The sequence below is a fragment of the Palaemon carinicauda genome, chromosome 22 (assembly GCF_036898095.1).
Source record: "Palaemon carinicauda isolate YSFRI2023 chromosome 22, ASM3689809v2, whole genome shotgun sequence".
Classification (NCBI taxonomy): Eukaryota; Metazoa; Arthropoda; class Malacostraca; order Decapoda; family Palaemonidae; genus Palaemon; species Palaemon carinicauda.
In genome coordinates, this window is record NC_090746.1 from 72,029,864 (window position 1) to 72,043,853 (window position 13,990).

At 33.1% G+C, this 13,990-nt stretch overlaps 2 long non-coding RNA genes across 2 annotated transcripts; one reads left to right on the top strand and one right to left on the bottom strand.

Moving 5' to 3' along the window:
- Positions 1-6,797: 6,797 nt before the first annotated feature.
- Positions 6,798-7,422, bottom strand: LOC137616537 (uncharacterized). Its single transcript, XR_011039447.1, has 2 exons — positions 7,315-7,422; positions 6,798-7,235 (listed from the first exon to the last, which is right to left on the bottom strand). It is a non-coding gene; the product is annotated as an uncharacterized lncRNA (long non-coding RNA).
- A 534-nt stretch (positions 7,423-7,956) lies between these two features.
- Positions 7,957-11,759, top strand: LOC137616536 (uncharacterized). The gene is made up of 3 exons (XR_011039446.1): positions 7,957-8,096; positions 8,374-8,492; positions 8,725-11,759. It is a non-coding gene; the product is annotated as an uncharacterized lncRNA (long non-coding RNA).
- The last annotated feature ends 2,231 nt before the right edge of the window (positions 11,760-13,990 follow it).

A 13,990-nucleotide genomic window follows, 5' to 3' on the forward strand; every position in this document is an offset into this window, starting at 1 on the left:
AAACTGTAAATTTGAGACTTGAAGTTGGGGCGTTATTGCAGTACATGCAAATAAGTCTTATATGTTTGAACGCTATAAACACAGCCTACAGAAGCTTTTGTATAGGTGCTTTTGTAATGGTGCAATGGGGTTTGAATGAGGCAGAAGACGAACTGCAAGTACTATTTTCTAATTGATAACTTGTACGCATATTTCAACAACATAAGGGAGTTGATAAGATTCTAAAGTATTTGCAGATCTTGAAAGTAGTTTCAAATTGAAAATTCAGATATTAAAAGCAAATAGTTCGGATATCTAAGTGATAAATACAAATTAAGTGATAATTTATTTTTACATTTTCTTCATTATAAGAAAATGGCTTTTTATTTTGGTAGTGTAGTTTAAGTATTCGAACATTGCCATTATTTTACTATTAGGGCTGTTTTCCTGGTCCTTTCACATAAAGGAACATTGCGGCCTACGGAACCTACAAGATCTGTTTGTCGTATACTGTATATTCTTAGGAAGTTTGTATCTCAAAACTTATCCAGTTTCAATTGTCAAATCCACATTGCAGTTAAGTCTTCATTTTCTTGAAAGCCTCAATATTTTGTCTATCGGATGTGTAAGTAATGTAGGGAGTCGCATATTTTAAAGCTCTATAACCCACAGTAGACATTAATCTTGGCTCCAATAATATGCAACTCGCAAATGTTCGCTTATGTACAATAGTAGTTGGCTGCACGATTCGTAGCAATTCTTAGAAATTTTGGACGTTCTATTGTGATAATGGGTTAATACCCATAATGCCTCGCTCTAATTCTAGCTTAAATAGTGTAGAAGTAATCCTTCCTCGCAATGGGACTATTTTATTGATGTATTTTAATCCAAAATGAGCCACTATTGCTACTTTTTGTTAGGTCCCAGTGTGGTGATTTTAATAATTCTCCCATAAGGAAATTAGAATGGCTCAGAAGGCCTGCATACGTGGCAAAACTCAACTTCGCAGATGTCGCTTAGTTGAGATAAAGGGGGTTGCCAGGACACATAGAGCTATGCTGAACCTTAAAATTCTAGTACATATTAAAAACCATTGGAACAGGCTATTTTAGTCAGGTAGGCACCCTCACAAGCACATTAAATTTGAATAAGTTGTTTAAAAATTTTGTTTAAAAATGACAAATTATTTAACTACCTGATAAAGTAACCATTCAAAGAGCAAAGGTTCGAACTCTAATATACCAAGGTCAATAAACCTTGCCACATTAGTTTTGCATTGAATTGGTTGCAGTAGTTCCAGTCAAGGGAACTTAGTCGATTTTTATTTAGATACCAAATAGGTTTAAGGTTTTCAAGAAATTACTAATTAAGGTTTGCCTCCCCTGACCCAACTGTTACTAAAACTATGCACCTAATGCTGACCTCGTACGTCCATCATTAAAATCCACCTACCATTGCTCGTTGGATAAAGTAAGCACAAAATTTGTCTGGCCGCCGTGTATTTTCCCCTTGTGTGGAAGTGTGTACTCGATATCTAATAACGATGAAATTAGTAGCCCAAATTTAAAGTCCTTGGTTCATAACAAAAGGAATACGTAAGTGTTTCAAATGCAAACGTGCAGGAAAGTCTCCCATCCCTCGGTCAAAAAGTTATTTTGATACAGAAAAATACAAGGAGACCCTTTTATTTTTTGTACGCTTTTATGGCCGGCAAATTTCAGGTTCTTTATTCTGAAAACTCAGCCATGATATGGTAAGAAAGGGTTAACTGTATCATATTTTATTCAACTTTTTAGTTTGTTTCCAGTATAATTACCTTAGATATGTGTAATCATAGCATTATTGGGCGTTGAAAAGTCAAAATTTCTAAGTATAGGATATCAGAAGTTATGGATTTGGTGATGACGACCACTAAAAGTTTACAAGCTGTTCGGATTAAAGGTTGTTAATAATTGCTGCTAGGCCAGTAGCTGCAATGAATGAAATTGTGAATTGTTATTTGCTAAATTTTGGTAGATAGGCTAATATGGAAAATTAATCCTAAATTATAGTAATATCGCATAAGTAGGTATAAATCAAACTTAACCTTCTGATGGTTACATTAACTACAGAAATGCACATTCCCGGGAATAATCACCAATAAGCCTTTATAGCAGCCTCCTATTAGGTTACGTATTTGCTAGTCAAATTAACCTCATGCTGCCGAAAAAAAAAGATGGCTGAGAAATACTTGTACATATAAATGGAACACCTGATATATCATACCATGTTTCTTAAATGATATATGAAATGTAGTATAGACAGGATATACAGTAAGAGTAAATGCGAACATTGCACAAAATAAATCTGAAATAATCGTTGAACGCTTTGGAATGTATACGATAAAATTGTCTTGTAGAGAGTATGGTTCCCCTGCAGTATAGGACCAGAAAAGTAGCCGTAAAAAAAAAAATAGTTTGGGTACCGGTATAATGGTCTGTTTTTCACCCTGCTGGAAATTTCCCCCCCTTGGGAAATATGGCCCAGGATGTATATCCCCCTTAGGTAATTTTTTCCCAGGATAATACCCCCAATGTGCCAATATTCCCCCCAACCCCACAGCTGTTATAAGCTAATACCTAATGTAGTGAACACATTTTTTAAATTTATTCCTCAATTTAAAGTATTTTAAGTGATTCTTAGTTGCTTTATATTGAAGACAAACATCTTTATTATTACTCTATGAAGATTGCTAAGACAAAAAGACGTGGTGTCAATCATAATGGAAGGAATTATGAGATTTACTTTTAATGCGTGACGTGGATAGAGGGTCCGGGGCTAGGTCTCTTGACTCGGGAACGGGGTCGGAGGCTTAACTCCCGGCTAGGTCTGTAACATGGGTAGGTTTGTGACCTGGGAAGGGGGGTCCGGTGGGCAAGCACCCTGCTTGGTCTGTGACCTGGGTAGGTTTGTGACCTAGGAGGGAGGGTCCGGGGTGCTTGCCCCCGGCTAGGTTTGAGACCTGGGAACTAATAGGTTAGGTGGGTGTATTAAGTTCTGTGTCCTTTCACGAATCTCGAAAGTGTTAAATAATCAGTATTTTACCTGTTTGCGATCAAAGTCCAAGGTTCCCACATGTGTCCTGGAAAGGGGGAGTGGATGACGGGCGAACTGTTTGCGGTGGAAATAAAGGTTAAAACTTCTATGTAAGGGGGGGGAGTAATGGCCTTTAATTGGGAAAATCGCAGGTTTTAAATTGATCCCGGAGGAATAACAGCCCATGCTTTTTTTCTCGAGGGAAATAGATCCTAGGCTAGGTTTTCCAGGAAGGAAAAATCAACTGCTACACCGGGTATTCTTGTTAAATTCTTTAGTCGCCCTCTATTTAACATTGGTTAACAAAAATGCTTAAAACCAAAAAATAGCTTAAAAAAAGTTAGCGAAAGGGTAAATGCGAATAGAGTAGTTGTCAAGTTGTTAAGACAAGGGGAGAAGCTGGTACGTCGTAAGTCATTGTTTTATATTAGATTTATGTTGGTACAAGTTAACCTAGTTGGTCAAATGCAACATTAATAAATTTGTATAACAGATTTAAGTTTGAAAGCAGTTACCAAATTGAAAAAGCCTGACCTTATACTTCTCAGTAACGAAACCCTAGTACATTCTAACTTATGTTTAGCTCCTATAAGCTATTTAATCTTCATCGTTCGGAGCTTAAAGCAATGCGTTTTCGCAATCAGGAGTAGGCCCATTAGTGTGTTTCTTTTAAATATTTAGCATTCTCGTTCGTTAGCTCCGTATAACTATCGTGGTATAAGGATTCATGTTCGTTATGACAAAATTAAGTAATAGATAATTGTTGGATCTTTATAATTATACTGTAGCAACATTAATTTACTTATAATTTTGATTCCAACATCCACCATAACTTCATTGTAGCCTATGGAATCCAGTTGCAAATATGCATAAAAACTTTTTGGGACTGTAAACATCATTCGGGACCCTTTCATTGGGTGATTTATGAAAGTGTTATGTTTACGCAATTTTACACTTGCACGTGTAGTCAATTGATACTGGGCTGAAGGGAGTCGCATATACTTGCTCCACTTCGAAGGCTTCATTAATTCAAACAAGAGTAATGAGTAATACGTGGTTTTACTGTTTTACTATATACTACGGTACTTAAAAAAATGAAATAAATGGTAAAGTAAGAAGTGTCTTACACTTCTATATTCTTATTGATTGCAAATAGTAGTGTTGATGTACTATAGATGCTTGGTTGAAGTAATTTGATTTTTGGGGGCTTAAATTACTCCTTTGTTTTATTAGACGTATATTCAATGATATAGTAAACACATTCTCGAATCAGAACAAGACAGTTTGATATTCCAGCGGCAATGTGGAGAAAGAGGAAGACAATCTGGATTTTAGAATATCACACTGCTAACGCTCAAATAATTTATCGTGAAGGAATATATGTTCATAAGATTTTTTAAAGATAAGTGGTCCTGTGTCCCTTTAAATCTGATACATATTCCATAAGCTGTTTCAGTTACAGTAAGGGTTATCTTATCCTGTAAAGTTTCGGTGGTCTTTAATCAGTTTAATGGATGGATTTTTTTTTTCAAGTTACTAGATTATAGAATGTATAAAAATCTTAATTGTTGATATCTAGATTTTTCTCCCTTAACGTGGAATGTAAGCAGTTTTGGATAGAAGGAAAGGTCTATAATGGACTTTCAAAAGAAAGTGTTTGTGGAAAGCAATCATACTGTAGGGGTATATCTTTTACAGTTAAAAACTTCAATTTCCAGGATAATACTAGAAATCCCCGGTGGAAGAGGTGGTGGTAATAGTCATCATTTTATGGGCTGCCAACGCAAGAGCCCATGGCCCCTTATATAAAGGCCAATAGAATTCTATTGGCCTTGAGGCTATGAATCCATACTTGCCTTAGTGCATTTTTTTTATACGTAGGCGAGTAGACTACTCGTCACCCTCTGATTTTCTTCCATTTGAATGTCGAGAAATGTAACTGTCGAATTTCCATGGGCTGTTACATTCTTGGTAATTTTCTATTATCTCTATTATCTATTTAGTCTATTGGTTAAAAATTAGCAAGTTGAATTAGAAATCGGCTACGATTCTAACACTTAATGCAAATCATATGACTATTCTGTGAATAGATTGTTGTGATACATTTGAGATGTAAGGTAACATTTATTTAAAATAAGACTGCAGCTACCATTCAACCGCCTATAGATATTAAACTACGCTTGTGCTTGGCGTAATTAATAGATAAATTTAAGCCACTCTTATAAACCCAACACCTGTACCAACAGTAGGTTACATCCGTTGGCAATGTGTTGGCTATGAACAGACTTGGAAAAACTATACGTAGCTGTGGCAAATTCTTATTCTTTTCATCATCTTGGGCAAGAATCCCTAATAGAAGTTGTCGATCTTAAATAACCACTTCAATTTATCCTGTTATGGGTATACATCCGGACACTGTTTTTCTTAGCATTTTCCCTAATACCTTGGTTAATTATTTAAAGTATAATTGACAATTTTATTGTTCCTTGGTTACTAGGGAAGGAAAATGTAGGGCATTTGAACACTGGTTCATATTAGTTCCTAAATGTATTCAGAGTTAATGCAGTGGACTGACAATGAACTTTCTTTCCAGGCCCCCCAAAAATAGGACAAAAATGTAAAACACACTAAGCAACTTTATCAAGACAAGATGGAATTTTAACTTCTAGATAAATTAAGCGACAAGAAGCACTTCTTGCAAAACGGCCTTTACTCTGTTACCAGACACTTGGTTGGTACTGCATTAAATCGTGTTGGCAAATGCACCTTCTTTAACTCATTGCAGAGGTAAGATAAGAAGTTTTTTGGTAAAGAAAATGTAAATTCATTTTTAATATATCTTGGAATTGACAGTCTTTTATTGAACAGTGATATGTATTCTAATAACTTTATCTCTGTGATTGAAAAAAGGTGTAGTAATTTGTGAAAGGGTTAAAAGTTAAATAAAATTGTCTTGAAACAATTTAATAGTAATGCATTTTTTCCAGGTTTGCGTGAATTCAAGAGGCCATAAAACTAATAAAGAAAAAAGTTGCAAACAATAAGGATACCCGACTGATTCAAATTGGTGAAAGATTGACCTATTCTGAATAACTGATAGTCGTTTTGGCTTACTTTTAATGGTGTGATTTCAAATAAAGCTTAAAGGTGAAAACTGGTATAAAATAAATTTGGACCAATCAAAGGGTCGTAGCAACACTATAAAATGTACTCGACAACGAGCGATCAAATCATCCCCAACTGAAGCAAGCCAAATGAGTGTCTTAAAATGGATCAAATTCAGGAAACTCGTAAAAGAGCTATGACAGATAATGAAGATGAGATGAGAGAGATAGAAGTTTTGATGTTTCAAATGATAAAATTCCCTAACAAGTGAGTGAAGAACAATACCCGAAGATGATCGTATAAAAGGAAAAAAAAATAAGAGCAGCAGCTTGAAAATTGGGCTACTGTGTCTAAGGGAAGGAGCAAGATAACGAAATAAGCGGATATTGTAATCTGGATTTCTGTAGTGGGTATTACTTTAACCAAAGTGTCTGGAAAAGAATAGATGCCATAAGCTCTGTGATGGGAGCTAGAGTATGGGAGGAGTGGTAATGATTACTTTTTGCCTTATAAATATGGAGGAGGTTCATAATTCCTTAAAGGAACATTCTCATGAACCTCTTGTTCTTTTTTCACTTAGCTGTAGAATTTGGACTGGAATTTTGTATTGTCATTGTGGCATAATGGTAGAATAATGCCAGCTGTTTCATGTTTTTTCTCTGGCTGGTAAGATGGGGTCATGCACAATATTTGGAGAGCAATTTCCTTTGGCAAGCATTAAAATACTTTTAAAATAGCAGTATAGAGGTGGTCATTGATATGAATTGTCTTACTGTCGTGGCACCAAACTTTGAAACAAATACCAAGGTGTTGCGTGACAGTGAAATTAAGAGTAGTCATTTTATATTTATGTTCTGGACCATTTAAAAGGTTTGATAGAAAATACTCGGCCAAATGATCATGCAATCTCTCAAAGAAAAAACCTTTATCTTTGAGAGTAAATCCTTCGTTACAAAGATATGAGAGGTTTCAAGATTTCATGGACATCCATAGAAAACACATTGCAGGGGAGGGAGACGTTGTTGTGTAGCATATTGATTTGTGAATGAAGCTGCGTCAGATAAGAGATGTGCCACCTTTTAAAATAATTTTAAACCTTATGACTAAGAAAGTTTGATTTGTGAATGAAGCTGCATCAGATAAGAGATGTGCCACCTTTTAAAATAATTTTAAACCTTATGACTAAGAAAGTTTTGATTTTCGAATTCCTATGGGGGAACATTTAAAAAAAATAGTAATATAAGGAAGTCGTTGTATAATTTAAGTTTTCACCCTTCTAGTACAATCCACAATGATAAAATACATTAGGGTACTCTGCTCGAATGTACATGACCATCTAAGACCATTTTCATTGTCTCTTATCCCTTTGCCATCCGAGAGTTGTAGAATTCGGATTCTCTTGGACAATGGATACTTTAGCATCTTGATAGAATTGTGGCAGCTGTCATATTCCTTTCCGTGGCCGTTTGGAGGCGACCATGCACTAGACTTGGAAGGTAATTTAATTGGAAAGCGTAAAGTATTCTATCAATCCTGAGATAGCTATGGACATACATTGCCCTTTTGAAGAAGACAAACTTCTGCTTCATGGCACAACAGCTACTGGTATAAATGAAAGTTTTACATGTCTGAGGGGTAAAAGGACGTTATTTGATATAAGTATGATGGAGATCATTTGAAAGCTTTGGAAAATAAACTGGCAAGTGTTAAGGCAACCTCGTTAAAAAGCCCTAGCCCTATAAGATGAAAGGCTTCTCTCCAAACACACAAAATGGATAGTCCGTTCATCAAGGTTTTCTGGACATCTGAAGACTACATTGCAGAGAAGAGAGAATAAGACAACATAGCGTAACTTATTGGCATATAGCTATGCGTCAATAATATGCTGAAAGGTTTTCAGAATCCAGCACCAGATCTGCAACCAAAGGAAACCAAAGGTATGTTTATCATAATTTGCTCATAAGGTCGATTTTTAGTTCATATAAAAACACATTTTCCTTGCTCAAGTAATTTTTCACACATCGATTGAAGATTATATCTAGTTCAATAATGCTGTGATGTTGCCTCTAGAAATATCTAGAATGAACTGTAACTGATGTTAAAATTGATTTACTCAACGATTAATCATAGACAAGTTCTCAAAACTAAAGAGTAGTCTTATATCTTTTTAATTCATCTAAGAAATGTTACTCTTAAGACTGCTTCCATTTACAGGCACAAGTCTGGATCAACGTGATGAAAACATGTGAAAGACTAAGGAAAATATATTATAATGGCTACTACATCATGATTTCAAGTGACGAATTCCTGCTGGTTTAGGATTCCCGAATAACGTGAATATTATTATTCATGATTATTTAATGATTAATATCACAAAAATATATTCATGGCATGCAAAAGTTTTTGAAATATAAATATATGTATATATAACGTCAAAGTTGAGTTATCATTTGGAAAATCTCTATGTAACTTAGGACTTCAAGTTTTCTAAATTGAATTAAGTCAAATTAACTAAAAATAATTGTTGTGCCATTTCAAGCAATAAATTCAATTTGTTCTTTACAGAATCTGACACTGGTTGGCAAGAGTATTTTTCCCACTTCTATAACTCCAGACTGCTTAAGTTCCCTGTTCAACCGAAGATCATCTGCTCATTCAAAAATGAACTTTCAAGCTTCTATGATTTACAGATCTCACAAGCTTCTATTGTTTTCTTAGCCAAAAAGAAATAGTGCACACTATAGAATGAAATGACAAGTAGATCGATCTTATACGACGTACTAAAGAAATCTCTTAAATTATTTGCTTGATTGGTTTTGTATAACGTTAGTCATTCCACGTACCCCTCACTAATGAATATATTTAAAAGTTATTAGCTTAATAGTTCTACCCTTATTTTATCTTGCTATCAAATTATTAAAAATCATCATATGCCTCAGATTTAAGTTGTTTTTATGAAACATTATAATTGGTCATTTCACGTACCCTTTCTGTAGTGGATATATGCAACATAGTTATTAGGTTTTATAACCTTATTCTTTTGAACTGATCCTATTCTGTTTTCAAATTATTGGTCCGTTTTATGCCTTTATTCAACTATACGTCTGTTAGCACTCTCATGAGTATACTGCATTAACAAATGTTAATTTTCAAACTGTATGGATTATATTTCAATTTCTTAATAACCTGTTGTGTGCACCAATTTCAAATTAGGTAATTTTAGATGTAGATTTAAATTCCGGACTTTCGTAAATTTAGTTCATAGTTTAGTTTCTCATCATAACTGTGCCCTTGTCACTCGTTTATTTTGAAATGAGTCACTTTGTAGTAAAATATGTAATTGATCAATCGAGATTGTTGTCGCTAAAAAGCTTGGGCATCCAGCAGTGTTAGTTTTTATTAGTGCAATTCAACATATGTTATACTGTACTTGGCTATTACAAAAAAACTTTGATATTCAAGCTGTTATAAGTTTTGTTCAGTGTGTTCTAGTTTGATATAGAGGATTGGCTCTAGTATTATAACATTCTTAGTTTTGACTAATGAAATTATGATTTTAGACTATATACTCAATATGCTGGCTACTTCAATTTTGTTAGGTATTCTGTTTGGTGAATTTTAGTTCAATTTGATTTGCTGGACAAAATTGAGGCATATTTTTTGGCAAAATGAAATTTGTTTATTTGCAAAGTCTCGTATCAATTTTTTTTGTAAGGAGTAATAGGGCAATCAGGCCATAAACTGGTGTGAACATTGCGAGTTACGGAAAAGTTAGTGCACAATTTTCCTATATTTTTTCTCGAATATTATTCTCTTAATTATTGATAAAATTAATCCTAATATAACTAATTCTCCTTACTATTTAGATCCTCAAGTTTATGGTTATGAAATAATTAATCACAATTTTAGATTTTGTTCTATTACTTTTATATCGGTAAAAGACCGACTTATAACACATTTTGATTAGCCTTCAGTAACCTATATTGAAAATTAAATTAAGCCATCAATCTTTAATCAACTTCTTAACGGAATTTTGATTTGACAAATAGCATAAAAAATTAAATAAGATATTAATTTTGAAAGTATTGAAAGGATTTTTATTTTTTACTTTAGTAACTTACTGATATACTAAAAATTGCAATGACCTTAATTTTGCGCTCAAATTTCTTGAATAGAATTTGCCACTTTTCAGAATTCGCTAGGATTTATTTTTAGCTGGTTTACAAGTTTCATTCATGCGAATTAGGTTTTTACTTTAAAATTAATTTTACTATCGATTAACTATTTTTTTCTAACTAGAAACTGCCATCTATAGGCTACTTGAAGTAACAAAACCGAACAGTCGATAATTACTGAAATTTTATTTGCTCTTTGAGGAAAATAGCCTTTTTTTTTTTTTTTTAGAAATGCTACGTCTTATTGATCCTTTAATTTTCTTTTTCTCTTTTTCACGTCTTATTCTCTTCCTATTTTTCATAACACGATGCCCAAATTTTCATAAATTTCCTTTGATTTAGAAGGGCTGTGATATCATATTTTTCTCACCAATTTTATGGTTTTAGGTAAATTTTCTAAAAGGTTTACAATAGGCACACACACTGGAACATTTAGAGGTTTTAAAAATTACTGAATGAGATATTGATTGCTTAAGGTAAAAATATCATTGAGATTTTTTTCAGTAACGAAAGTTCACCTTTGTTATTAGTTATTGCAAAGTGACGTTTGACGTAAGTTATGAAGTTGGTATATTTGCATTCCTTAAAACAGGTCACTCTTGACTTTTAAAAAGTTCTATAAATTTCTTATTTAGGTATTTTATCTTCAGATGGATCTGCATAAACTCCTGAATATCGTCTCTTGATTAGTTTTTCTTGAGCTTTCTAAGATGTGATATAGTCTGCTTACTCTTATTTGCTTCACACCTAAGAAACAGTTTTTATATATGACATAGGTTAATTTTTCATAATTCTCTTCATAGCTGGTTTGTTAGCTCCACGCAAGTATTGAGTCAAGTTTATTATGATCCATTGTATCTGAGAAAGCTTAGTTTTATCAAGCTGATAATTTTCAAATAGTTTGAACATATCTAAGCAGATATTAGATAAAATCAGCTTGAAGTTTAGGATGCTGTCGCACTTTATCTTTCCTAATTATAGATAAATTAACCTCCAAAGATTACATTAGGATTATGGTAAATTTTTTCATAAAGTTCTTTAATCCACGTTTTAAGGGTTAGTTATTCATGGAATGTATTTGGAGTTTTCTTAAATGTTACTCAATTCTATACTGTAAAGCTTGTGTTAACTGATTGTAATATGCTAGGTGCAGTATTGGCTTTCCCCTAGATTATTGTAAGAATATTTTACCATTATCAGATTGATCATAATTTTGTATGTCCAAATGTAAATGTTTTAAGATTCAGTGTTAATCTAGATGCAGTAGCCAAGTTTTTACGAAAAATACCTTGAAATTTACTTTAGAACCAGGAGATCACGCAATCACAAATGAATTCTTGATATCACTATTTGTTCTGGACAAAATTTTTATATGCAACTGGTTACATTTGTGATTTTTTTTAATTTCTATAATTTTTGTATTATGTAATATATATATATACATATATATATATATATATATATATATATATATATATATATATATATATATATATATATATAATGTATAAATGTACAAGAGAACTTCTATAAGTATCCGAGTATTCAGCTTCTGTCATTGTGCCCTTTAAGAATACTCTTGCAGGTAGTGGGCGAGTGAGTTTAGTGTGGGAGTGTCCTTAATGTTCTTCAGGTTGATTCAGTTAATCTTGATTCATTCTTAATTTATTTCTGTAACTCTTTCCTTTCTTCCGTCTTTCTGTCCAACCTTCAACTTCAAACTCCATAGAAATGTGGTTCCACTTAGCTGAATGGCCTCCCTGGTTACATTGCTGGTCTTTATAGCCTTAATTCTCTACATCCATCCTTTATATCAAAGATGAAAGTTGGTCACCAAGTGTAGAATGACCTGTCATATATTGTAAAAACTAAGACTTATTTCTTGTTATGATTTAAATGGGTCATTTAACTCCTTTTTTTTTCATTTGGAATTTAAAGAGACTTTGCAATGTCTATTCTTGGACCATGTGAAGTTTTAATTCTATTTTCCATTTTTTTCCCTACATTGTAAAAAGTCGATTTGGTGCTTTAAGGTAGTCTAATTAAAGCAGTATTTTCAACTTTTTGCAGAACTGAGGTAACTTGAAGATGGTTGAAATTAGTTTCCTTGTGCAATATCAAAGTTCCTTTCAAATTTAAAATATCAAAGTTCTGCCTTTTCTAATGGGATTTATCAGGTGGTCATATGTCTTACGTAGCCGAATCTTGTTTCTAGAAGTGTGGTGTACATTTTCTATTCCTTGACAAAATGTCCCTTTATCATTTTCGTATTTGTCATTCGGATACATACTTTATCTCCCCGTATATATTCTTATATAGCCCAAATTTTACCTCAAACCTTCTTTAGCCCATAAATCTATGATAAATTTCACCTTTTGGTACTATATTTTGTAAAATAATTTGACTTGAGCTTTCAAGAGTTAATATCTATCTTTATGACTTTGTTTCAGAATTTTTAGTTTTTAATGATATTCCAAGTTCTAATCCTTTAATAAAGGATATATGAAGTCTGTTATTGACATAGATGAGGTCTACAAAGATCTTGTGCGTTTCCTTTTTGAACAATCTAAGCTTTCATTTCGGTTGTCTTGATAGTTAACAGAAGATGAATTAAAATTAGTTTTATCATTGTCCAACTAGATTCAGAGGCGAAATATTTCTTTGCAAGGTTTTAATTTGGCTAGATAATTTTAAGTTTAAATCTTGAAGCATATAGATTTTTTCTTTATTTTATAAGGTTTCATCCCTTTTTTACAGTTTGATTTTACAAATTTCATGCAATAACTGCTCACTACGCTTTCATGTAGTACTTTATGTGATTTTGATGATGCAATCGTGCCCTCCCCCTGCCTCAGGTTTCAAAAATTAGTCCGGTATGCTATGAAGTCCATTTCAGTCACTATTTTGAATCAATTTTGGTTAGATTGATGGTTTCATTTTTGTTTCTTGAGCAATGTTACTTAGGTTTAGGCACTTCTCTTCCTCAAAACAAACTTTGCTACTGTTGCTTCCTATATGTTCCTCCTGGGTTTCTCATTAGGCTAAACTATACAACAACCAATGCTTTTGCTGACATTTCATTCTAATTTTCCATTGCCATCCAATTTGCCATTGCCATTGCCATCCTTGTCTAAACTTTAGTTCATAATGATGAATTGTCGTTAACACTATTTTCTTGACTGTTCTGGAGCAATACTATACCAAAAATACCCTTGCAGATTTCAACCAAGTTCAAATTGTAGTTCTTGTAGATTTAAACTGCAAATTCTATATCTTATCTGCTTCAACTATTTTTTTTTTCTTTATAAATTTTCTTGTTTGTCTTCCATGACGCTGGTCCTTCCTGATATGCTAATTTGTATGTACATGTGCATCAGTTCTGTTGTGTGAAATGTATAGCAAAATTTGGTTGTACCTGACTCTAATTAATCGCCAAGAAAACTTTACTGTCATTGTACAAATGGTGAAATTTGCTTAAGCATAACCTTATATGCCGCATTTGTTAAATTCATTAATGAAAACTATTTTCCTCGAAGGGCATAATGACAAGCTAGAATATCATAGGTTTTGTTAAGGATTGTAATGTCCCTTTCATCCAGTAACGTATTAGAAGTTCTCTTATGTGACTCTGTGTAGAATAGAAATTTTGGAAAGAT